Genomic DNA, 26235 nt, shown 5'->3' with positions numbered 1-26235 from the left:
CCTCTGACTGGTGCTTGTCTTTGTGTGTCTGGCTGTGCTGTTCAGGACAAGTGGAGTCTGAATTTTTGACAGGTGATAAATGGCTATGGTTTCATTTTCCTCCCTCCAGTCTGAGGGTTGGCAAGCACTGCAGCTGGGAAGCAGCTGCCCAGAGCTGGGGCGTGGTGGGAGAGGAGCCTCTGGAGGATGCCTGGCTACAGGCTGATGCGGTTACACAGGCTCCTGCCTCCACAGCCTTTGAAAGAAGGTCCTGCATGAACTCAGACCTGTCTTACCATCTGGTTAGGTATCTTTTCCTCTCTGGTTTTGAGGAGTCAAGAGGTAGTTAAGGGATAAAGGACAAATGTTTCCCTGGTGACTAGACACCTATCTTGGAGGCCTGAATAAACTGGCTTCCACAAAAATGAAGAAAACAAAAAGCTCTAAATGAATTGTAAACAGAAGAACTGATGTGTCTCTTATCAGTCTGCTGCCTGTAGACTTTGGCTGAGAGATAATCACCATGGTTAGTGAGGATCCTGGAAGCCAGTTGTTATTCATTCCTAACTGTGTTCTCCCACCATTGTTTTGGCATAATAAAACCCCAAAGAATAGAAAATCCCCAGTGCTCTGCAGCATCGCGGCTTCTCTTTATGAACCAAAACCTCCTCATCCTTTTCCCAGCTCTCCCCATCTGCTTGCACCCCCACCCCCACCAAGTGCACAGGACAAGGAGGGGGCTGAGCAGGTGGCATTCTGTACCTCACACCTTCACTTCCATCAGAAGAGCTCTGCTCTCATCTGTTTTACGAAATGACCTACTGGGCACCATTTACTCATAAGGTTTCCTCTGTGGAAAGGTGAAAACTGCCTGCTGTCAGATGTTCACTATCTTTAGCTACAAGACAGGGTTGGGGAAGAGGGTGAGGTGGGTGGATTCAGGCTTCCTGCTCTCCACTTATTGTATAAGTAGGCACAAATAATTGTTGGTGCTTGCCGTCTGTTTTTCCCTCCAACTGTGACACAAGAAGGAAGGCGAGGAAGCCCTGGCACATCCCGTGTGTTCAGGTGTCTGAAACCTAACTAGCTGCCTTTTCTTGATCAGTCTAGTGTCTCACGTCCTCCTGCCTCGGCCTCCTGAGTAGATGAGACTACAGGCTTGCACCACTACACCTGGCTAGCATTTTATTATTTGCAGAGACAGAGTCTTGCTATGTTGCCCAGGCTGGTCTTGAACTCCTGGTCTCAAGTGATCCTCTTGCCTCTGCCCCACAAAATGGTGGGATTACAGGCATGAGCCACCATGCCTGGCCCTTTGCTAGATCTTGATGGATACATTCTAGGAAGTTTCCTGCCTGAATTCTTACTAGGAGGAGATAAACAGGAATGTGAACACTTAAGGAAAGCCCAGAGGAAATAGTAAAATCTCTATTAGGATTGAGAGATTGGGCTATGCATAGAATTATTAGCAGGCACTGGGCCAAGTGCTGGAACCCAGAGGTAATCAAGACCCAGTCTTTGCCTTCATGGTGCTCACAGGCCAAGTGCCCTTCACGGAAGAGAAGGCAACTTCCAAAGCAAATAGTTCCAATACAGTTTGCTCAGTGTTGTAATAGACTGCATATCAAAATCCATAGGAAGGAGAGAGTAATTGCTGAATGGTAAGCTTCATGAAGGTAAACATCCTGTCTATCTTATTCACTACTATTTACCTAGGACCTCGCAGGGTGCTGGGATGTAATAGCTATTTATATATATTTGTTAAATAGAATTGATTCATTTACTCCAGGTATATCAAATGGTTTGACTCACTGATGTGATTATTCATTCATTTATTTAGTCATTTATCCACTCCTTAAATAGTATTAGCTATTCATACGTAGTAAGCAACTTATTGTCATTTAATTTGAATATAAAGTTATACTCAAATAATAGTAGGGGGAATTTTGATTAAATACAAGTAAAAAAGTAATGGTCTTGGACAAACCTTAGGGAATAGCTGACAAGTAATGAGAACACCTACCCTTTATTGCACAACCATAGTGTCCCAGGTTTCTCAGAAGGTGAATAGTATTCTGTTTCTTATGCAGATTGAAAAAGTTTACAGAACTGACATAACTTACCCAGCTCATATAATGGGACTTAAACCGAGATCTCTGCCAGACTCCAAGTCATTCCCTTGGAGTCAGGCGGGATCATTCCCTACTCTACTCTGCCTCTGCCACAGGGTATGAAACTTTAAAGTCAGGCCCTGGAGAAGTGACTGGGGCTAGGCACAGGGAGGGCCCATGTTGGAGGAATGAAGCTCTCTGTAGAGGAGATCTGACCTCTGACCTCTCGGGGGGGATAGCCAAGAATTTGATTTAATCCAGACTGGTATCAGGTGGCCAGCAGTTTTATCTGGGAACCAGAACCACTTATGATACAGCAGCAAGGGTTCTTGGCAGTGATGATACTTAGACAATAGGGAATTGGGGTAAGGCAGGGACAGGATTTGAAGTAGGATTAGAGCTAGCATCAAACTGGGAGGTGATGGTGAGAGAATTGGGATGGGGCAGAGACTCCTCAGCAAAGGTTGGGAGGGCTTTAGGACCCAGATCAAGCAGGCTGGGTTCAAAGAACTAAAGTAAACCAGGAAATTGCTGAACTAAATTAAAAGTTGCTTTTTAGGGGACAGCTCTCATTTTATCCTTTCGCCGATGTATTAACAACATAGCCGCCGTGTGGTGCAGTATAAAGAATTTTGGACTTCTGGCACCTTTACCCATAGTTGCTGGCTCTGAAGGTTTCATCAGGTGACCAAATCTCCCTGGATTTCATTTTCCTCGTCTTAAATGAGAGGACTTTGACACTTGCTTCGCTCTGTGGTTCTGAGGATCATATGAGAGAGTTTGTGAAGTAGCACACTGTTAGGATGCTAAGGCTTTGTAACCACTGAAGTCGTATTCTTATGTTCTATGTCTCTCATAAACCAGGGCTTGAAACTATGTGAGTGGATGCTGGTTTTGAAGGCAGAGCTGGTGGAATGGTACATGTCAGTGATTGTAGGGCAATGGGGGCATCGATTAAAAATGGACCTTTTTAAGGCAGGGGGTGGTGGGGCTTTATTGAAAGTAACAAGAAATGCTCATAAAACAGCTCTTTATGCAGAGAGGAGCCAGTTTTTGCCTTGTTGCTAAGGTCCCGATTGTTTCCTGGCTGTGTTTTGTGTGTCTGTGTCAGGCCATTCTGTGGGCTCCTTTCAGGAAGTTGGTGATATTGGCCTGCAGATAATTAGATCAGTGTCATCACTTTCACTGTCCCCCTTTTTATTCTGCTGGGACAATTTGCATGAAAATAGAAGTGGGTGATATTCCTTTCCCATTAATAAGGCTCAGCCTCTTACTTGGGGGCTATCCACATATAGGGGATTTGGAAAAAGGAATCCCAAATCTCTATATAAGTGATCCTTTTTAAAAAAAAAAAGGCCTTAAAGACCCAAATGTTCAGCCCAACCATCCCCTTCCCAAACTGTCCTTTAAAAAAGGTTTCCTCATAATATAGGTCTTCATCTGGGATGCAGGTTTTTCAAGAGAAATGTTTAGGAGGCCTGTATTCTGCAGTGAAATTTACTCTGATGTTAATAAATATATATTAGTTTTTACAGGTTTTCCCTCAGCTTACAACTTATCAAAGAGCTAGACCCATTAGAAATCTTACTTTGCAACAGTGAAGTTTGGGAGGAAGATTCACGTATTTGTCGTTAATTTGCTATAAAGCAGTGGAGATGCAGTAGAAAGGATAGGTTTAGGCATCAATCAGAACTAGATTTAAATATTTGCTCCACCATCTACTGGTGGTATGACCTCAATAACCCTGTTTTCTCATCCATAAAATGGTGACAACAAACTTACCTTGCTATTTTCATTTTCATATACAAACATGCGAATGATATATAAAAGGCCTAACAACGCAAGAGGCACATATTAATTGCTTGTTGGATTTATTTTTGCTTTTTTTTTTTTTTTTGAGACAAAGTCTTGCTCTGTCACCCAGGCTGGAGTGCAGTGGCGAGATCTCGGCTCACTGCAAACTCCACCTCCTGAGTTCATGCCATTCTCCTGCCTCAGCCTCCCGAGTAGCTGGGACTACAGGCACCCATCACCACACCTGGCTAATTTTTTGTATTTTTAGTAGAGATGGGGTTTCACCTTGTTGGCCGGGCTGGTCTCGAACTCCTGACCTCGTGATCCTCCTGCCATGGCCTCCCAAAGTGCTGGGATTACAGGTGTGAGCCACTGCGCCTGGCCTATTTTTGCTTCTTGTTCCTTTGTAATCTTCCCTCTCTCGTATTTCTTAGTAATTAATGGAGAGATGATATCATTTGGGCACAAGACTTCCTGGATCAATGGATTTTACACTAACTGCTTCTAGCACATGTGAAATCATTGACATGGGGTAGTTTGTTTTTGATGTAGATCAAAATGCAGACGTTAGCTTTGTTTTTCGTCTATTAAATGTAAGACATTTTCCTCCAGAAAGTGCTCCCATCCAGAAAATTCTCTCATCCAGAAAATTTTATGGGCAATTTTTTTTCAAAAGGAGTATGAGAGAAGTGTGGAGAGGGTAGAGGAGGAGGAGGAGGGGAAAGAGAGGCTTTTTTTTTTTTTTTTATGATTACTTTTCCAGTGCTAAGAAAAAGAAAGTTTTCTGAGTTATTTAAGAAGCTACGTTCATTTTTAGGCCAGGATAGATATTTGAGATGTTAATTATGTTATTTCTCTCTACATCTCTACATCTTCCTCACTTTCTTCCCCACTTTGAGCAGGTAGCTAGTCTTTATGCTCCTTTGCCCCAGCATTTGTGGTAAGATAGAGAGTAGGGACTACCCACATCTTCCTTTCCTGATTTTTCTCCACCAAAAGTCCAAGCCTGCTGAAGAAATCTTGCTGGATGTCCTAAGGGGTAGAAGTGAGGGATTAAAAATAAAATTTAAAATGTGTATGTTTTTTCTTTGTTGTTGTTTATACATTGATATTCTTATCTGCTAAAAACTTTGATAAAATTTGGCAAAGGAGTGTAAAAAAGTATATAATCTCATCTAAAATATTAACATTAATAACTTGCATTTATTGAGTGCTTACATATGCCATGAGACATAATATATTTTTTTTAAAAAGTATATAGATTTTGGAGATACAAGTGCAGTTTTGTTTCATGGATATATTGCATAACGGTGAAGTCTGGGCTCTTAGTGTAGCCATTACCTGAATAGTGCACACTGTACCCCTCAAGTAATTTCTCATCCCTCACCCCCCTCCCACTCTTCTCAGTCTCCAGTGTCTATTATTCCATGTGTATGAATTATTTCACTCCCACTTATAACTCCAGTGTCTATGCCTATGTGTATGAATTATTTCACTTCCACTTATAACTAAGAACATGCAGTGTCTCATTTTCTGTTTCTGAGTTATTTCACATAAGATAATTGCCTCCAGTTCCATCCATGTTGCTGCAAAAGACATGATTTTGTTCTTCTTATGGTTGAGTAGTATTCAATTGCATATGTGTGTGTGTGTATGTGTATATATGTGTGTGTGTATATATATATATACTACATTTTAAAAATCCAATCATCCACTGATGGATACTTTAGTTGATTCCGTATCTTTGCTATTGTGAATAGTACTGAGATAAACATACATATGCAGGCATCTTTTTAATATAATGATTTCTTTTCCCTTGTGTAGATGCCCAGTAGTGGTATCACTGGATCAAATGGTAGTTCTATTTTTAGTTCTCTTAGAAATCTCCATATTGTTTTCCATAGAGGTTGTACTAATTTATTTAATCCTGTGGCCTTATGTGGACAGGATTAAGGTCCTAGGGAAATTAAATAACTAGTCCAAGCACAGACCATCACTAAGTCGTGGCCTTAGGATTCAGATCTAGGATAATGTGATTTGAAAGCCATTGCTCTTTTCCAGTAGGAAGCATCTGATGCTTCCACACTACCGCCACTAGGTAGAAACATCCTCAATGAAATAATACAGGTTTAATTTATGATCATATTAAAAAGTGCATACATCGGCCGGGCGCGGTGGCTCACGCCTGTAATCCCAACACTTCGGGAGGCCGAGGCGGGCGGATCACGAGGCCAGGAAATCAAGATCATCCTGGCTAACACGGTGAAACTCCGTCTTTACTACAAATACAAAAAATTAGCCCGGCGAGGTGGCGGTGGCTGTAGTCCCAGCTACTCGGGAGGCTGAGGCAGAAGAATGGCATGAACCTGGGAAGCGGAGCTTGCAGTGAGCCGAGATCGCGCCACTGCACTCCAGCCCGGGAGACAGAGCGAGACGCCGGCACACACACATACACAAAAAGTGAATACACCATAAAATACGTAGTTCAATTGCAGAAATACTAGGAAAATCCAATATTAGTAAATATAATAATAAAATCATCACATGTAAATCATCTTGATAAAAGTTAAAAAGTAATTTGAAATGAATTATATACCATGGTTAAGTGGAATTTATTCCTGGTATTCAAAACTGATTCAACATTTAAAAAATCAATTAATGTAATTTTTCACATCAACAGACTAAAGAAGAAAAATTATGTAATTTTTCAAATGTAAAGAAAGCATTGGACAAAATCCAATACCCATTCATTATATACAGTCTCAGAAAACTAGGAATAGACAGAAACTTAAAGTCTGAGAACAAAATAAGGATGTCTCCCTCACCATTCCTATTCAACACCACATTGGAAGTCTTAGCTAATGCAATAAAATGAGAAAAGAATTGAAAAGGGATATGGATTGAAAAGGAAGAAATATAACTATGTTTGTAGATGATGTAATTATCTATTTGGAAAATTCTAAAGAACCAACAAAAAATCCTGGAACCACTAAGTGATTATAGTGAGTTTGCAGGATAAAAGATTAATATAAAAAACTCAATTGTTTTTCTGTCTAATGGCAATGAGCAATTGACATTTTAAATTAAAAACACAACTTCTTTTACAGTATCACTAAAAATGACATAGTTATAAACTTAACACGATATATATAATATTTATATGAGGAAAACTATACAACTGTTAAAAAAAATCAAAGAAGACATAAATGAAAAGATAATTCCATGTTCATGGACAGCAAGAAAATATTATTAAAATGTCAGTTCTTCCCATATAGATTTAACATAATCCCAATCAAAATCACAGTAATTTATTTTGTGGACATTGGTAAACAGATTCTGAAGTTTATATAGAAAGGAAAAAGAACCAGAATATCCAACACAATACGGAAAAAAAAATATTGGCATTCTATGGCTTCAAGACTTACTATTGAGCCATAGTGATGAAAACATTGACAAAATAACAGACAAATAGATCAGTGGAACATAATGGAGAGCCCAGAAATAGACCCATGCAAATATAGTTCAACTGGACTTTGACAATTGAGCAAAGGCAATTCAATGGAGAAAAGGTTTTTCAATAAATGGTGCTGGAACAACTGGACATCCCCATGCCAAAAAACAAAATAAACAAAACAAAACTTAGACACAGATTTTATACCTTTCACAAAAATGAACTCAAAATGAATCATAGACCTAAACATGATACAAAAAACTATACAACTTCCAGAAGACAACATGGGAGAAAATCTAGGTGAACTTGGGTTTGATGATGACTTTTTAGATATAGTGCCAAAAGTATGATCCGTGAAAGAAGAAGTTGATAATTTAGACTTCATTAAAATTAAAGACTTCTCTGTGGAAGATAATATCAAGAAAATTTAAAGAAAAGCCACAGACTGGGAGAAGACATTTGCAGAACACATATCTGAGAAAGGACTTACACCCAAAATATACAAAACACTCTTAAAACTTAACAATATATAACCAACCCAATTGTGTTAAAACAACCCAATTACAAAGTGAGCAAAAGATATGAACTGAAGCACCTCCAAAGAGAATATACAGTTTGCAAATCAGCATATGAACAAATGCCCAACATCATATGTTGTTATGTAATTGCAAATTAAGACACCAATGAGATACCAATACACACCTATTAGAATGGCTAAAATCCAAAACACTGACAACATGAAGTGGTGAAAATATGTAACAACAGGAATCCTCATTCATTGGTGGTGGAAATGCAAAATAATAGAGCTATTTTGGAAGATAGTCTATCAGTTTCTAACAAAGTTAAACATACGCTTACCATATGATTCAGCAATTTCACTTCTTGGTATTTACCCACATAAGTGGAAAATTTATCCACACAGAAATTTGCACATGAATGCTTATAGCAGTTTTATTCTTGATTGTCAAAAATTGGAAGCGACTAAGATATCCTTTAATGGGTGAATGGATAAACGTACTGTGTACAATGGAATATTATTCAGTGATAAAAGAAATGAACTATAAAACTGTAAAAAGAGATGGAGGAAACTTAAATATATATATATAGCTAAGTGAAAGAAACCAATCTGAAAACCTACATACTGTATGATTCCAACTATTTGACGTTCTGGCAAAGACAAAATTACAGAGATAGTAAAAGGAACAATAGTTATATTACCAGTTGAAGGTACTTGTTCAGGTTCTTAGTATTTTGAACAAAGAATTGGACAAAATGTGCAAACAAAGCAAGGCAGCAAAAGCAGAGATTTATTTTAAAAGAAAGTTCACTCCACAGGGTGGGGGTGGGCTCAAGCAAGTGGCTCAAGAGTGTCAGTTACAGATTTTTCTGGGGTTTAAACACCCTGTAGAGGTTTCCCATTGATTCACTCTATGCCGATGAAATAGTGGCCCGTGACCAGTCTGATTGGTTGCAGGAGGGGACCAATCAGAGTGAAGAGTAGGCCCACGACCCGTCTGATTGGTTATAGGAGGGGACCATTCAGAGGTATTGTCATTTTTCATCTGCCACCCAGAAAAAGGAGGGGTTGAAAAGAAAGTAGCCTCTGATATCCAGTCAGCATGAATCGGCCTTAAGTTCCCTGCCTCCAGACCTTATTCTCCTGCCTCAGTTGGTAGAGGTTTGGAGAAAAGGGACAAATAATTGTAACACAGGGCATTTTTAGGTCAGTGAGACTATCTTGTGTGATACTGGAATGGTGGATACATGGCATTAAACATTTGCCAAAATTAATAGAACTGTACAACCCAAAAAATGAACCCTATGGTAAACTATAAACCTTAGTTAATAATAATGAATCAATATTGGCTTATCAATTGTAACAAATAGCATAAATGCAAGATAATTGTAAGAGAAACTATGTGTGTATGGGGGAGGGTTTTCATGGGAAATCTGAGTTTCTGTACAATTTTTCTGTAAGCCTAAAACAGCTCTAAAAAATAAAGTCTATTAAAAATAGCTATTAACAAAATTCAATATCTATTCCTGTTTAAGTGTCTTTGTTTTATCAATGAAAGGATATGTTGTGAATGTGATAAATTATACTTACCGTTAGCCACCAGTCAACAATTACTCTCTCATTTCTTCTCTCCTCTTTACTATAAAATTTCCTGAAAGTGTTGGCTAAACTCACTCTCTCCACTTTTGCATCTTCTAGTCTATCCTAATTCTTCACCATCATAGTGAAACTACTCTTGTTTACCAGTAACAATTGCTGTCCTGTGTCAAAAACCGAATGGTTGATCTCAGCCAGTATTTTTCTTGACCTCTCAACAGAATGCAACAGTTTTGTCTCCATGACACTACATTCTTCTCATTTTCTCCTACCTCATTTTTTACTTATGACCAGCTTCTTTTGGTGGCTCTTTCTCTTCATTCTGAGTTCTGAATGTTGAGGTGCTATTAGACTCTTCCTTCCCTATATGATCTGATTTACTATAATGGCTTTCTTTACATAACTTTTACATATTGATGGCTCCTGAGTTTTATATCTGACCCTGACCTCTTCTCTGAGCTCTAAACTCATGAACCCAATAATCTTCACTTTGATTCTAAGAGGCAGGTCCATCACATATAGTTTTGTGTGCACACACATACACAGACATACACATATACTTACACACATATATACATATATATGTCTCAGAATCAATATACATCTCAACATGAAAAAATATATATAACTTTGGGAGGCCAAGGCAGGAGGATTACTAGAGGCCAGCAGTTCAAAACCAGCCTTGGCAAAATAGTGAGACTCTGTCTCTGCAAAAATTTAAAAATATATATATATATGTGTGTGTGTGTATAAATGTGGATGGCACTCCACAGAATCCCGTAGAGTTGTGCAACACATCATTCTTAAATTTGGTATTTTAAAATTAAACATGGCCAAAAATCACATTTTCCTCAAGTTCATTCTTACTCCGGTCTATCCCAACTGATTACAAGGCACCATCTTCACGCCTTGTACTACAGAGGCTAGAAACTATACCTTTACTGAACTTTCTGGCCATAGGGTTCTAGGTATGATTTAAGTTCTGACTATAAGATGCATTTACTTAAGACTTGGAAGGTCTTAATCATCTATGATGGTGATGGCTAATGTGTTGGCCCTGGCAGACATGAGATTTGCAACCATCAGACTCTATGTTTCCCCATGAGGAACAATAATGACATTATAGTACACCAGTCAGAGTGGGGACTAGGGAAATCAGGTGAGAAATCAAATTTTGGTGGCATGCGCCCATAGTCCCAGCTATTTGGGAGGCTCCTGGGAGAGCTGCTTAAGCCCAGGAGGTCGAGGCTGTAGTGAGCCGAGATCATCATGCCACTGCACTCCAGCCTGGGTGACAGAGGAAGACCCAGTCTCAAAACAAAAAACAAAAAACAAAAACAAACAAACAAAAAGTCATCAGAGATATTGGCCTCTAGTTTTCCTTTTTTAACGTGTTTTTTTATTTTTTACATATTTTTTGAGATGGAGTCTTGCTCTGTTGCTCAGGCTGGAGCATAGTGGCACAATCTTAGCTCACTGCAACCTCCATCTCCCAGGTTCAAGTAATTCTATTGCCTCAGCTTCCTTAGTAGCCAGGACTACAGGCTCCCACTACTATGATAGGTAATTTCTGTATTTTTAGTAGAGACTGGAGTTTGCCACGTTGGCCAGGCTGGTCTTGAACTCCTGACCTCTGGGGATCCACCTACTTCAGCCTCCTCAAATGCTGGGATTACAGGTGTGAGCCACTGGCCTTTTAATGTGTTTTTGTCTGGCTTTAATAACAACGTTATATTGGCCTTGCAGAATGAGTTTGGAAGTATTCCCTCTTCCTCTATTTTCAGAATAGTTTGACTAGGATTGGTGTTAGTTCTTTAAATGTTGGGTAGAATTCAGCAGTGAAATCATTGGGTCCTGGGCTTTTCTTTACTGGGAGACTTATTACAGCTTTGATGTCATTACTTGTTATTGTTCTGTTCAGGTTTTGGATTTCTTCATAGTTCAATCTTGGTACGTTGTATATGTCTAGAAATTTGCCCATTTTTTCTAGATTTCCCAATGTAATGACATACAGTTGGTCATAGTAGCCACTAATGATCCTTTGAATTTCTTCAGTATCAGTTATAATGTCTCCTTTTTCATCTCTGATTTTATTTATTTCGATCTTCCCTCTTCTTAGTCTGGCTAATGCTTTGTCAATTTTGCTTAACTTTTCAAAAAAATCATTTTTGTTTGTTTTTTGTATTGTTTTCTTCATTTCAATTTCATTTATTTCTTCTCTGCTCTTTATTATTTCTTTTCTTCTACTAATTTTGTGTTTGGTTTGCTCTTGCTTTTCTAGTTATTTAAGATGTATCATTAGGCTGTTTATTTGCAGTTTTTCTTCTTTTTTGATGTGGGCACTTATAGCTATAAACATCCCTCTTAGCACTGCTTTTGCTGTATCCCACAGGTTTTGGTCTGCTGTGTTTCCATTATCATTTGTTTTAAGAAAATTTTCCACTTCCTTTTTTTATTACTTCATTGGCTCACTGGTCATTCAGGAGCATGTTGTTTAATTTCCATGTATTTTTATAGTTTCCAAAATTCCTCTTGTTATTATAGCTTTATTCCATCGTGGTCAGAGAAAATGCTTAATATTATTTCAACTTGTTGAATGTTTTAAGACTTGTTTTATGACCTCACATATGGTCTATCCTTGAGGATAATCTTTGTGCTGAGGAAAAGAATCTCTATTCTGCAGCTGTTGGATGAAATGTTGTATAAATATCTATTAGGTCCATTTGGTATATAGGGCAGATAAAGTCCAGCGTTTCTTTGTTGATTTTCTGTCTGGAAGACCTCTCCAATGCTGAAAGTGGAGTGTTAGAGTCTCCAGCTATTATTATATTGGAGTCTATCTCTCTCGAGCTCTAATAATATTTGTTTTATTATATATGAGTGCTTCAGCATTGGATGCATATATATTTAAAATTGTTATATCCTCTTTAGCAATTCAGACCCCTTTATCATTATATAGTGACCTCCTTTGTCTCTTATTATAGTTTTTGTCTTGAAATCTATTTTGTCTGATATAAGTATAGCTACTTCTGTTCTTTTTTGGTTTCTATTGTCATGGAATATACTTTTCCATTCTTTTGTTTTCAGTCTGTGTATTTCTTCATAGGTCAAGTGTCTATTTTGTAGGCAACAGATTATTGGGTCTTGTTTGTTTTTAATCCATTCAGGTACTCTATGTCTTTTGACTGAAAAGTTTAGTCCATTCCATTCAATGTTGTTATTGATAAGTAAAAACGTACTTTTGCCATTCTGTTATTTGTTTTCTGGTTGTTTTGTGGTCTTCTCTTTCTTCTGTCTTTCCATCCTGTTTTCCTTTAAGTGAAGACCGTTTTCTCTGGTGATATGATTTAATTTCTTGCTTTTTATTTTTTGTGGATTTGTTGTATGTATTTTGGTTTGAGATTACCATGAGGCTTGCAAATTCTGTCTTATAACCCATTATTTTAAGCTGATAACAACTTAATGCTATTTTCATAAACAAATAAGCAAACAAGCAAAAAGGAAACTAATAAAAACTCTATGTCCTAACTTTGTCACCCTGCTTTTTAAATATTTGCTGTTTCTATTTACATCTTATCGTACTGTCTATGTCTTGAAAGCTGTTGTAAGTATTATTTTTGATTGGTTCATCATTTAGTACTTCTATTTATGATTAGTTTACACACAACAACTACAGTGTGATAATATTCTGTGTTTCTGTGTACTTACTATTGCCAGTGAGTTTTGTATCTTCAGATGATTTCTTATTTTTCATTAACATCATTTTCTTTCTGATTAAGGTACTCTTATTAGCATTTTTTGTAGGACAGGCCTGGTGTTAATGAAATCCCTCTGCTTTTGTTTGTCAGGGAAAATCTTTATTTTTCCTTCATGTTTGAAGAATATTTTCACCGGATATACTATTGTAGGGTAAAAGTTTTCATCCTTCAGCAATTTAAATATGTCATGCCACTCTCTCCTGGTCTGTAGGGTTTCTACTGAAAGTCTGTTGTCACATGTTTTGGCACTCTATTGTATGTTATTTATTTCTTTTCTCTTGCTTCTTTTAGGATTATTTCTTTATCTTTGACCTTTGGGAGTTTGATTATTAAATGCCTTGAGGTAGTCTTCTTTAGGTTAAATCTGCTTGGTGTTCTATAACCTTCCTGTATTTGGATATTAATATCTTTCTCAAGGTTTGGGAAGATCTCTGTTAGCATCCCTTTAAATAACTTTTTACCCCTATCTCTTTCTCTATCTCCTCTTTAAGGCCAATAACTCTTAGATTTGCCCTTTTGAGGCTATTTTCTAGATCCCGTAGGTGTGCTTCACTGGTTTTCATTCTTTTTTTGTGTGTCTTCTCTGACTGTGTATTTTCAAACAGCCTGTCTTCAAGCTCACTAATTCTTCTGCTTGATCAGTTCTGCTATTAAAAGACTCTGACACATTCTTCAATATGTCAACTGCATTTTTCAGTTCCAGAATATCTGCTTGATTCTTTTTAATTACTTCAGTCTCTGTTAAATTTGCCTGATTGAATTCTGAATTCCTTCCCTGTGTTTTTTTGAATTTCTTTTGAGTTTACTCAAAACAGATTTTTAATTCTCTGTCTGAAGGGTCACATATCTCTGTTTCTCCAGGATTGATCCCTGCTGCCTTATTTAGTTCATATGGAGAGGTCATGTTTTTCTGTTTATCAATTATTGATACATTTAGATGTTAATCTGTGTTAGGCATTAAAGACTTAAGTATTTATTGTGGTCTTCTCAGTCTGGGCTTGTTTGTACCCATTCTTCTTGGTAAGATTTTCCAGATACTCAAAAGGATTTGGTTGTTGTGATCCAACCTGTGACTGCTTTAGGGGGCACCACAAGTCCAGTAACTCCGTGGTTCCTGCAGACTTATAGAAGTACTACCTTGATGGTCTTGGACAAGATCCAGAAGAATTCTCTGGATTACCAGGCAGAGACTCTTGTTCTCTTCTCTTACTTTCCCCAAACAGAATCTCTCTCTGTCTCTATTTTGAGCCACATGGAACTGGAAGTGGAGTGACTCAGGTATCCCTGTGGTCACCACTAATGGAACTGTGCTGGGTTAGACTTGAAGCCAGCACAATACTGGTCTTTCCCAAGGCCTGCTATCATCATTCCCTAGCTGTGGCCTATGTTTGCTCCAGGCCCTGGGGCTCTACAATCAACAGGTGGCAAAACCAGCCAGGACTGTGTTCTTCTCTTCAGGGTCGTGAGCTCTGCGGGGCTCCAGGTAGGTCCCGAGGTGCCGTCTGGGAGTGAAAGAGAGAGGTGCCATCTGGGAGTGATTAGAGTAAAAAACCTTAGAAGTCTACTTGGTGTTCTATTGTATTGCAGTTAAGCTGGCACTCAAACTACAAGACACAGTCCTTCCCACTCTTCCCTTTTCTTTCCAAAGGCAGAGCAGCCTCACCTGTAGCCACGGCCATCACAGGTGCATGGGGAGTACTGCCAGACTACCACTGATGTTCTCTTAAGGCCTGAGGGTGCTTCAGTCAGCTTGTGGTGAATGCTGCCTGGCCTAGGACTCACTCTTCAGGGCATCAGGCTCCCTTCTGGTCCAGGGCAGGTCCAGAAATGCCATCCAAGAGCCAAGTCCTGGAATTGGGGACCCCAAGAGCCCAGTTGGTGCTCTACCTCCCTGTGGCTGAGCTGGTGTCTAAGACAAGGTACCCTTTACTTTTTCCTTCACTTTTCTCACATGAAAGGAATCTCACCTCATAGCCACCATAGCTGAAAATGTGCTGAGTCTCACCTGAAGCCATCAAATCTCAGAGTCTCACCCAAGGCCCTCAACATAGTACCTGGGTATTGCTACTGGTTGTTCAGGGAAAAAGGGCCCTTCAGTTAGCAGGTGATGAATGCTGCCAGGATTAGGTTCGTCCCTTCAAGGCAGTGGGTTCCCTTCTGGGCCAGTGTTTTTCAAGAAATACCATCTGGCATCTAAGGCCTGTGATGGGGGCCTCTTGACTCTGACCAGTGCTCTATCCTACTGTGGCTGAGCTGGCATCCAAAATGCAAGACAAAGCCCTTGCCACTCTTCCCTCTTCTCTCTTAAAGCAAAGGAAAGGGATCTTTTTGGAGCCATGAGCTATGCAGCCTTGGGTTAGGGGAAGAGTGATGTCAGCAGTCTCTTAGCCATCCTGGCAGGTGTCTCAGTAGGTTACATGCCCACCACCAGTCCACTGGCTCTGGGCTCAGTTCAGCCTTAGTACTCATACAGGAGTTGAAGTCCTTGTGGCCTATACTGCCTTTCAAGTTTGTTTAGAGCCCCAGAACACTTAACTCACAGTGACTAGGCTTGTAGGAACTCATCTTTGGACTGCTGGGCTCCGTGATTTCTTCTTGGCTAGGGCTGGTTTAATGCTCCCTTTGTGGGTGAGCATCAGCTGAGTTTGTTCTGGTTTTGTTTTCTGTGATAATAGGGCAGCTCTGAGTTCAATGTCTCAGAATTACTGCTCTCTCCTTCCCCCTAGTGCACAGAAATGTGCTCCACACCATGCCACTGCTGTTGGGTGATGGGTGAGGGGTTGGTATTGGTGATTCAAGACTGTTTTTTTTTTCTTACTCTTCAGTGCCTCTTTCAGTGATATGAAGTTAAAACTAGGTACTGTGAGTGCCCACCTGATTTTTGGTTCTTATGAAGGTGCTTGTTTTGTGTAGATAGCTGTTAAATTGGTGTCCTTATGGGGAGAATGATTGGTGGAGCCTTCTAGTCCATCATCTTGCTCCCCTAAAACTTTCATGTTTAATATTTTTAGAAATTGCCAAACTGTTTTCTGAAGTGGCTGCATCATTTTGTATTCTCACCAGAAATGTGTGAGTGTTTCGATTTCTCCACATTCATACTGACACTGTTATTGTCTTTCTTTTTCTTTTTAGCTATCCTAGAGAATATAAAGTCACATCCCATTGCTGTTTTATTTCTACCAATGAAGTTGAATATCTTTTCCTATGCTTATTGGCCATTCGTGTATATTCTTTGGAGAACTGCCTATTCAAATCACTTGCCCATTTTAAAACTCTGTTGCCTTTTTGTTGTTGAATTGTAAGACTTAGTGTATATTCTGGGTACAAATATCTTTTTGGATATATGATTTTCAAATACTTTTTTCCCATTCGTGAGTTGTCTTTCTATTTTATTGATACTATTCTTTGAAGCAAAATGTTTTAAATTTTAATGAAGCTCATTCTATTTTTTTTCCTATCTCTTGTGCTTTGGTTGTCATATCTAAGGATAGACACACAGATTAACAGAATAGAATTGAAAGTCCAGAAATAAACCATTATGTTTATGGTCAATTGATATTTGTCAAAAGTGCCAAGACAATTCAACTGGAAAAGAAAAATAAATGGCGTGGGATAACTGGATATCCACAGGCAAAAGAATAAAGTTGAGCCCCGAACTCACACCACATACAAAAATTAACTTAACTGAATAATAACTCGAAGTATAAGAGTTAAAACTAGAAAACTCTTAGAAACAGGAATAAGTATTTGTAATCATGGATAATTTTAAGGAAATTGATTTTCAGATCCTAAGCTTCATATTTAAAATTTTGGATTCCTAAAATACACCTGCTTGAGAATGTGTCTGTGTGTCCAACTACTCTTCTGATACTTTATAAATTCTGTTAAGGTATGCTGAATTCAGGCAGATGAGAAAATAAAAGTGATATCTTGACCTTAGCCTAACACTATTCACAACTAAGAACAAACAACTATGTCATGAACCACAGTCCAGAAAAAACTTTTAATTTGAGATAAAAAATGAAACAACACTTTATCTTTTCTTAAACTATTAATAGTTCTGCTTAACATTAATTCCTATCATAGATGAAGTATTGGGTTTATTTCTTCTAAGTTACTGACTTCCACTGAGAAAACAAGTACATGGCTCACTGCTTGTAATGCTGACCTTTGCAGTTGTGTAGCACCCCTTGCATGTACAATAATCACATGAGAAGCTACTGTTTTTCTTTCAATGAAAATAATGGATAAAATAACAGTAACTTTGTTCTTTTTGTCTTTAAATATTGCTATCGTTTTTATTCAGTGCATGCATTCTTTTGGAAGCTGGCCCCTTTGCAAGCAACTTCTCTCAGCATTCAAATTTGTCTCTGAATCTTTGTCATAGAGTGAGGTGGTGGGAATACTGACAATTTTTGTCTAATGATTATACCTTTTATCTGATTGTTTAAAAAGTGTATTGCCTTTGAGAGGAGTCTGGAAACAAAGCAAAGTGAGAGGCTGGTAAAAAATACCAATGCCAAACAAATCTCTAAAAACTACATTTAAATGTGAGAAATTCTTTTTAACCATTCTAAAAACTAATACCTAGGATTGTGTCATTAGCGAAAAGAAAAGGTGCTCTGAACAGCTAATGAAGTACACATTACATTATATAGATAGGTGATGCTGATTGCTTTAAATGCAATTGGAAGGTGCGCTGAGGCTGCCAAAATCTTCAAGCTAAAATGGATCAAGTCCATGGATGAGTTTTTCATGATTGCTTTCCAATTCAGTATGTTTCATTTATTATGGTAGCTTACAGCCAATTCTCATCTCATTTCCTCATATAGAAATTTAAAATTTTCTACTTCCTATTATTAAAAAATAAAATAATTAAAAAATTCAGTGTGCCAGAATTATTAGGGTTTGAAGATACACGTATATGCTCCAATATGGTAATGACATATGGTTTTTGAGCACTTAAAATGTGGCTGGTCTACCTTCCTTACACCATATACAAAATTAACTCCAGATGGATTAAAGACTTAAATGTAAAACCCAAACCTATAAAAACTCGGGATGACAACCTAGGCAATACCATTCAGGACATAGGGGCAGGCAAAGATTTCATGATGAAGACACAAAGAGCAACTGCAACAAAAGCAAAATTGACAAATGGGGTCTAATTAAACTAAGGAGCTTCTGCACAGCAAAATGAACTATTAAACAGACAACCTACAGAATGGGGGAAAGTTTTTGCAAACTATGCATCTGACAAAGGTCTAATATCTATTATCTATAAGGAACTTAAACAAATTTACAAGAAAAAACAATCCCATTAAAACACAGGCAAAGGACATGAACAGACACTTTTCAAAAGAAGACATACACGTGACCAACAATCATGTGAAAAAAAGCTCAACATCACTGATCATTAGAGAAATGCAAATCAAAACCACAATGAGATACTATCTCACACCCATCAGAATAGCTACTATGAAAAAGTAAAAAAGTAACAGATGCTGGTGAGGTTGTGGAAAAAAAGGAACACTTATACATTGTCGGTGGGAGTATAAATTAGTTCAACCATTATGGAAGACAGTGGGGCAATTCCTCAAAGTCCTAAAGACAGAAATACCATTCGACCCAACAATCCCATTACTAGGTACATAACCCCAAAATATAAATTATTCTATTATTAAGACATATGTACGTGTATGTTCATTGCAGCACTATCCACAATAGCAAAGACATGGCGTCAACTTAAACGCCCATCAATAATAGACTGGACGAGGCAAATGTGGTACATATACATCATGGAATACTATGAAGCCATAAAAAAGAATGAGATCATGTCCTTTGCAGGGACATGGATGAAGTTGGAGGCCATTATCCTTAGCAAACTAATGCAGGAACAGAAAATGAAACACCACATGTTATCACTTATAAGTAGGAGCTAAATGATGAAAACACGTGGACACTTAGAGGGGAACAACACACCCAGGGCCTATCAGAGGGTGGAGGGTGGGAGGAGGGAGAGGATCAGGAAAAATAGCTTATGGGTACTAGGTTTAATACCTAGGTGATGAAATAGTTTGTACAACAAACCCCCATGACACAGGTTTACTTGTGTAACAAATCTGCACATGTGCCTCTAAACTTAAAAGTTAAGAAAAAAGAAAAGAAAGGAAATGTGGCTGGTCTAGATTGAAATGTGCTGTGGGTGTAAAACACACACGATGTTTTGAAACTTAGGACAAACAAGTAAAAATCACTATTTTTTACATTGATTTCATGCTGTGCAATTATAATATTTTTGGTATATTAGTTTAAATAAAATACATTCTTAAACATCTTTTTCTATTTCTTTTTCCTTTTAAAAATGTGGCTAGAAAACCTAAAACTACATATCTGCCTTGCATTTGCGGCTTGTATTATAACTTCTGTTGTATAATGCTGATATATATGTCTGTCTTCCATTAAATGTGAGAACATGTTTGATCATATATATGTAGTCTAGAGCAGAGATCTTCAAAAGTTTTGCTTGCATATCCCTAAAGGAATTTTATTTATTTTATCTATTTATTTTCATGCAGAGACTCACTCTGCTGCCCAGGCTGGAATGCAGTGGCATGATCAAGACTATGCCTGGTGAATTTTTATTTATTTATTTTTGTAGAGATGAGGTCTCACTTTCTTGTACAGGTTTGTCTTGAATTACTTCCTGGCCTCAAGCTATCACACCCACCATGGCCTCCCAAAGTGCTGGGATTATAAGCTGTGAGCCACCTCGCCTGGCCTCTCCCTAAAGGAATTTTAAACAGGTTCATACCCCCTCACACATTTTCAAGTTGACATCTGCCATTTTCATATACATTTAAATATTGCAAGGATTGTAGTTTTTAAAATACATTACAAATATTGACATTTTAACGAAGGAACTGTTTTATGACTTTGAAATGAATCCATGCATATTTTTATGAAACTCATGTATTTGGAAATAGCATTGGCTGGGCACGGTGGCTCATGCTAGTAATCCCAGCAGTTTGGGAGGAGGCTGAGGTGGGCAGACCACCTGAGGTCAGGAGTTCGAGACCAGCCTGGCCAAAATGGTGAAACTCAGTCTCTACTAAAAATACAAAAATTAGCTGGACATGACGGTGGGCGCCTGTAATCCCAGCTACTCAGGAGACTGAGGCAAGAGAATCACTTGAACCCAGGAAGCAGAGGTTGCAGTGAACCAAGACCATGCCACTGCACTCCAGCCTGGGTGACAGAGCAAGACTCTGTTTCCTAAAACAAAAAAAAGAAAAAAGAAACTTACTATCATCCATTTAAAAAATAAGTGAACAAGCTCCTTTTCAATATTTGAAAATTTTGTATTTATCTTTTTTCTTATTTTTTCCACTGCCTTAAAAGAATTTTATTCTTAAGTAAAATATTGAAAGTCTCTGTAGATTATCCTGTCACAGTTTTTTGCAACAAATGTGTATATTCATGTGTACGTATATTTTAAAATTTCTTATGACTATAAAGACTATAAAGCTTCAAAGTGTCAGACCCTTTCTTTTTGCTTTATCATTTCAATTATTAACTGATCAAATCGACATAAATATTAGGTAATTTAATTAATGATTATTAAACATAAGAGATAAAATCATATTTGGAAACGCATTTCTTAATGAGATGGATGGGACGGTGGACTTCACAGTGCCTTGATTGAAGGACTTCTCACATGATCTCTTCATTTTGATGCCCTTGACATTTTACACTTCATGACAATACACTATCTTAAGATTTGAGATGAATCATCTCTATTTTTATTATTATTATATTATTATTTCAAAATAATCACAAACTTACCAAAGAGTTGAGATACAATACAAAGTTTTTTTGTGGGTGTGAACCATTTGAGAGTAAGTTATGACATGATGTCTCATCACTCCCAAATACTTAAGTGTAACTTTCTTATGAGGAAGGTCATTCTTGTACATAAACGCAGTACAAGAGTTAACATTGGGAAATTAACATTGGTACATTATTACTATATATTTCTTAGATCTTATTCAAGTTACACCAGAATTTGCTCCATATCACTCTTTGCATTTAGTTGTCCTGTCTCTTTTGTCTTACTCAATTTAGAACAGTTCCTTAGTCTTTCCTTCTTTTACGACTTTGGCAATTTGAAGATTATAGGCCAGCTACTTTGTAGAATGTTCCTCGATTTGGGTTTGTCTAAGATTTTCTCATGTTAGATTCAGATTATGCATTTTAGGCAGAAATATTTCAGAGATGTTTCTGTATTCTCAATACATTCTTATCTCAATCATATAAGATTTCAATCTCTTCGATGATGTTTATGTGATCACTGAAGTTGTACCCTCTGTCAAGTTACATATCCACTGTAAAGTTACTCTTATACTTTACACAAAATACATATTTGTGGGAAGGTATTTTAAAGCTCTGTAAATATTCAATTTCTTAACAAACTTTTAATTTATTCATTTATCTACGAATGTCTGTTTGGATTTATGGTATTCTATTTTATTGAACAGATTTCTGTCATTGTTGTTGAGACAGAGTCTCGCTCTTGTCACCCAGCCATGCAATGGTGTGATCTCGGCTCATTGCAACCTCCGCCTCCCGGGTTCAAGTGATTCTCCTGCCTTGGCCTCGCAAGCAGCTGGGATTACAGGCGCCTGCCACCCACGCCTGGCTAATTTTTTTGTATTTTTAGTAGAGACCGGGTTTCACCATGTTGGCGAGACTGGTCTCTAACTCCTGACCTCAGGTGATCCGCCTGCCTCAGCCTCCCAAAGTGTTGGGATTATAGGCGTGAGCCACCATGCTCAGCCTTATTGAATGGTTTATAATACATCATGATCATTATTTATTTTGATGCTCATGTTGTTCTCTATTTAGCCAGTGGCAACCTCCTCAAGCTGGCTTCTGAGTCCTTTGGATAAATCTTCATCTTTTTTTTTTTTTAGCATGTCTCTTCTGGTACAAAAGGTGTTCCAGGCTCATTTTGTGCTTTCCCTTATCAGTATTAAAATCAGCCAGTTATCCAAGGAGTCAAGAGCTAAGTGCCAGGTGTGCTCACTATTATTGGACTACTGCTGTTTCCAGACTCTCTTAGTGGACAGGACCAGAGAACACACATTTGTGTCTATATTTCTACACATATCTGCCTGTATTGAAAACCAAAAGTTCATAGCAAAGCCTCCAATTCTAATCCAATACCGCAGGGACTATTTTAGTTTTTTCCCCTACATTTCAGTATTTATGCCTGTCTTCTCTGAAAGGGAGAATCTTGGCTCTTTTTATCCTTAATATATTTAATTTTTGATCTGTCTCCCTGCATGAAGCCAATTTCCCATCTCTGTTTCCTACGTGAATGACCTCTTCCACCCTCTCCAACACTCTATGCTGGGCCTCCCCTCTCCATGGATGCCTACCTTACCTTGCTTGGACAAATCATGTCATTCCCCGTTCCTCATTGTGCTCTGGCTCTGACACTCCACAGTGAGCTCCACTCCAGTGAACTTCCTCCTTGCCAACATCACGCTGCCTCCCAGACTTAACACCTCAACCTGCTTGATCATGGACCACCACAGCTCCCCTTCTTCACCCTGACCCATAGTTGCACTGCCAAGAGACTTCTACTTTGCTCTGCCTTACCTAAATGCTTTAGAAGTGAATTGTTCAGGAAGAGAAGGGAAAGGAAATAAAGAGAAAGGGAAAAGGATTAGGAAAAGGGGGAAAGAAAAAGAAAAGGGCTATGCCTTGCTTTTTAAAAAAATAAAAAGAAGACAATCATGAGAGCCTGGGACAGGAAATGAACCTCTACCATTAATTTTAAGAAAGAACCCATACGGAATTTAGGATACGGATATATATCTTGTTAGAGCTACAAGTATCTGAGTACTCTTGAAGAATCTTTTCACATCCTTAGGTGTATGTAATACACTAGTTTGAAGACCACTGATACCTAAAGTAAGTGAATGAAAAACCTAAACACCTAGGAAGACACTTCCTACATCAGAATTCTGGAAAACAGGCCCCCAAACATTCTAATTACCATAATTTTTTTACCCTAACCTCTGCAAGTGTACTCCTTGCCCCTCTGTCCTTCTTTCATCCAGCTCTCCTGTCTAGAAGCATAGTGCTGTCTATCCACACCTTCTCTGTGTGCTAGAATCCACTGACTTGGCCCTTTCTTCAACTTCCTCCTCCCCCAACTTTAAAACCAACCTCCTTTATAGATGGGGGCTCCAAGAGTTCTTCCTTTGCCTTTGCTGTGGGGATAGGTCTTTAGTGATCGGTGGTACCTCTGGTTAGAGATTTTCCCCTCAGGGACTCAGGGCTTGGAGTTCTGAGGTGGGCTGGATTAGAGGACACATTGAAGTTGGAAGGAGACTTGAGCTGGGACTTTGTATGTAGCAGATCTAGGAAAGAAATCTTTAGTTTGGCTGCACTAAGTTCCACAAAGCACTATTATGAGATAAGTGTTTTATCACTACCATTTTACATAATGAATCTAGAATTATTTACTGAAGTAACTTGGCCAAGATCACAAATCTAAGAGCAGAGAACTAGGTAGATTTATTTCACATAAATTAATAATTAACACCTTCAATTAAACCTGAGACACTGTCTGGCAATCATACTAGGTCCCTTCAGAATGCTCCTTTACCCACTTTCCATAATGGCTTCTGACATTTTTTTCTCTCTCTTCTGTCAAGAATAAAATTAGATGAAACTAGAATTTTTTCTTTTTTTTGGGAGACTGGAGTTTCATTATTACTCAAATCAGTCTCCTTGAGCATTTGGGGATCAGATCAGAGTTTTTAAGGACAGCTTGGTGGATGGGGGGAAGCCAGTGAGCCGGGAGTGCTGACTGGTCAGGTCAGAGATGAAATCATAGGGAGTCAAAGCTATCTTCTTGTGCTGAGTCAGTTTATTGATCTGGATGGTGCCAGCTGAAAACTAGAAATTTTTAAAAAGTGTATTGTGCATACAGTAGAACAGTTCACAAACCAGGAGACCTCAAACTGAAAGTAGTAGGAAGCTCCATTTATCAGTTACAAGTGCAGGCATAAAGTATACACGAATCAGCATATTTATCTTTATTATAATTGGCTATCATAAATCTATATTTCTCTTAGGGCAAGTAGAGCTGCATAAGCTCATTTGTCCATAGACGGTTGTTTTAATTTTTTTAAATTTGATTTTTAATTGTGCATATTTGTGTGGTACAATTTGATGTTTCCATGCATATATATGTTGTATCATAATTAAATCAGGGTACTTAGTTTACCTATCATCTCATACATTTATCATGTCTTTGTGGTAAGAACATTTAAAAGCCTCTCTTCTAGGTATTTGTAATATATAATACCTTACTGTTTACTATAGTCACTCTACTGGGCAATAGACATCAGAACTTATTCCTCCTATTGAATTGTAGCTTATACCTGTTGATCAACCTCTCCCCATCCTCTCCTCCTTTGCTCCCCTCCTCAGCCTCAGGTATCCACTGTTATACTGTTCCACTCTCTGCTCCTGTGATGTCAACTTTTATTTTTAAGATTCCACATATGAGTTAGATAACATGGTATTCGTATTTCTGTGTCTGGCTTATTTCATGTAACATGATGTCCTTAGGTCTATCTATGTGATTGCAAATGATAAGATTTCATCCTTTTATGGCTGAATAGTATCCCATTGTGTGTATATACCAGATTTTTCTTTATCTATTCATCCATTCTTGGAGACTTATTTGATTCTGTATCTTGGCTATTGTAAACAGTGCTGCAGTGAACATGGGAGTGCATAAATCTCTTCGAAATACTGATTTCATTTCCCATACAATCCAGTAGTGTGATTGGTGAATCAGATGGTAGTTCTATTTTTAACCTAATCTGGTTTATCTCTTTATGTATTTTAAACATATATTATTTATTTTATTTGTTTTTTTATTATTTTTGATACATAATAGTTGTACATATTTATGGGGTACAGTATGATATTTCCATACACGTATGCAATGTGTAATGATCAAATCAGGGCAATTAGTATATCCATCCTCTCAAATCTTTATTATTTCTTTGTACTGGTAATATTCAAAATCCTCTCTTCTTGCTACTTAAAAATATACTATAAATTGTTTCTTATAGTCACCCTACGGTGCTGTAAAACACTAGAACTAATTCTTTCTAACTGTAACCTTGTATCTATTAACCAACCTCTTCCCATGTCCCTACCCCTTGTCCTTCTCAGCTTTAGCAACAAGTATTCTACTCTCTACTTCTATGAGATCAACTTTTTAACCTCCCACATATGAGTAAGAATATGTGGTATTTATCTTTAGGTGCCTGACTTATTTCAAATAACATAATGTCCTCCAGGTGCATCCAAGTTGCCACAAATAATTGGATTTCATTATTTCTTGTGGCTAAACAGTATTCCATTGTGTATGTATACCATATTTTCATTATCCTTTTGTCTGTTGATGAACAATTAAGTTTTTTCCATATTTTGGTTATTGTGACTAGTGCTGCAATAAAAACACCAGGCGGCTTTCCCCTCACAGTGTAAACAAAGCTACCAGGAAGTTTGAACTAGGTGGAGCCCACCATAGCACAGCAAAGCCGCTGTAGCCAAACTGCCTCTCTAGATTCCTCCTCTCTGAGCAGGGCATCTCTGAAAGAAAAACAGCAGGCCCAGTCAGGGGTTTATAGATAAAACTCCCATCTCCCTGGGACAGAGCACCGGGGGGAAGGGGTTGCTGTGGGCACAGCTTCAGCAGACTTAAATGTTCCTGCCTGCCGACTCTGAAGAGAGCAGTGGATCTCCCAGCACAGCACTCGAGCTCTGCTAAGAGACAGAAATGCCTCCTCAAGTGGGTCCCTGACCGCAGTGCCTCCTGACTGGGAGACATCTCATATAGGAGAGCTCTGGCTGGTATCTGGCAGGTGGCCCTCTGTGATGAAGCTTCTAGAGGAAGGAACAGGCAGCAATCTTTGCTGTTCTGTAGCTTCCGCT

The sequence above is a fragment of the Macaca fascicularis genome, chromosome 14, assembly GCF_037993035.2.
Source record: "Macaca fascicularis isolate 582-1 chromosome 14, T2T-MFA8v1.1".
NCBI classification, from domain to species: Eukaryota; Metazoa; Chordata; class Mammalia; order Primates; family Cercopithecidae; genus Macaca; species Macaca fascicularis.
Note: the sequence above shows the minus strand (reverse complement) of the source record.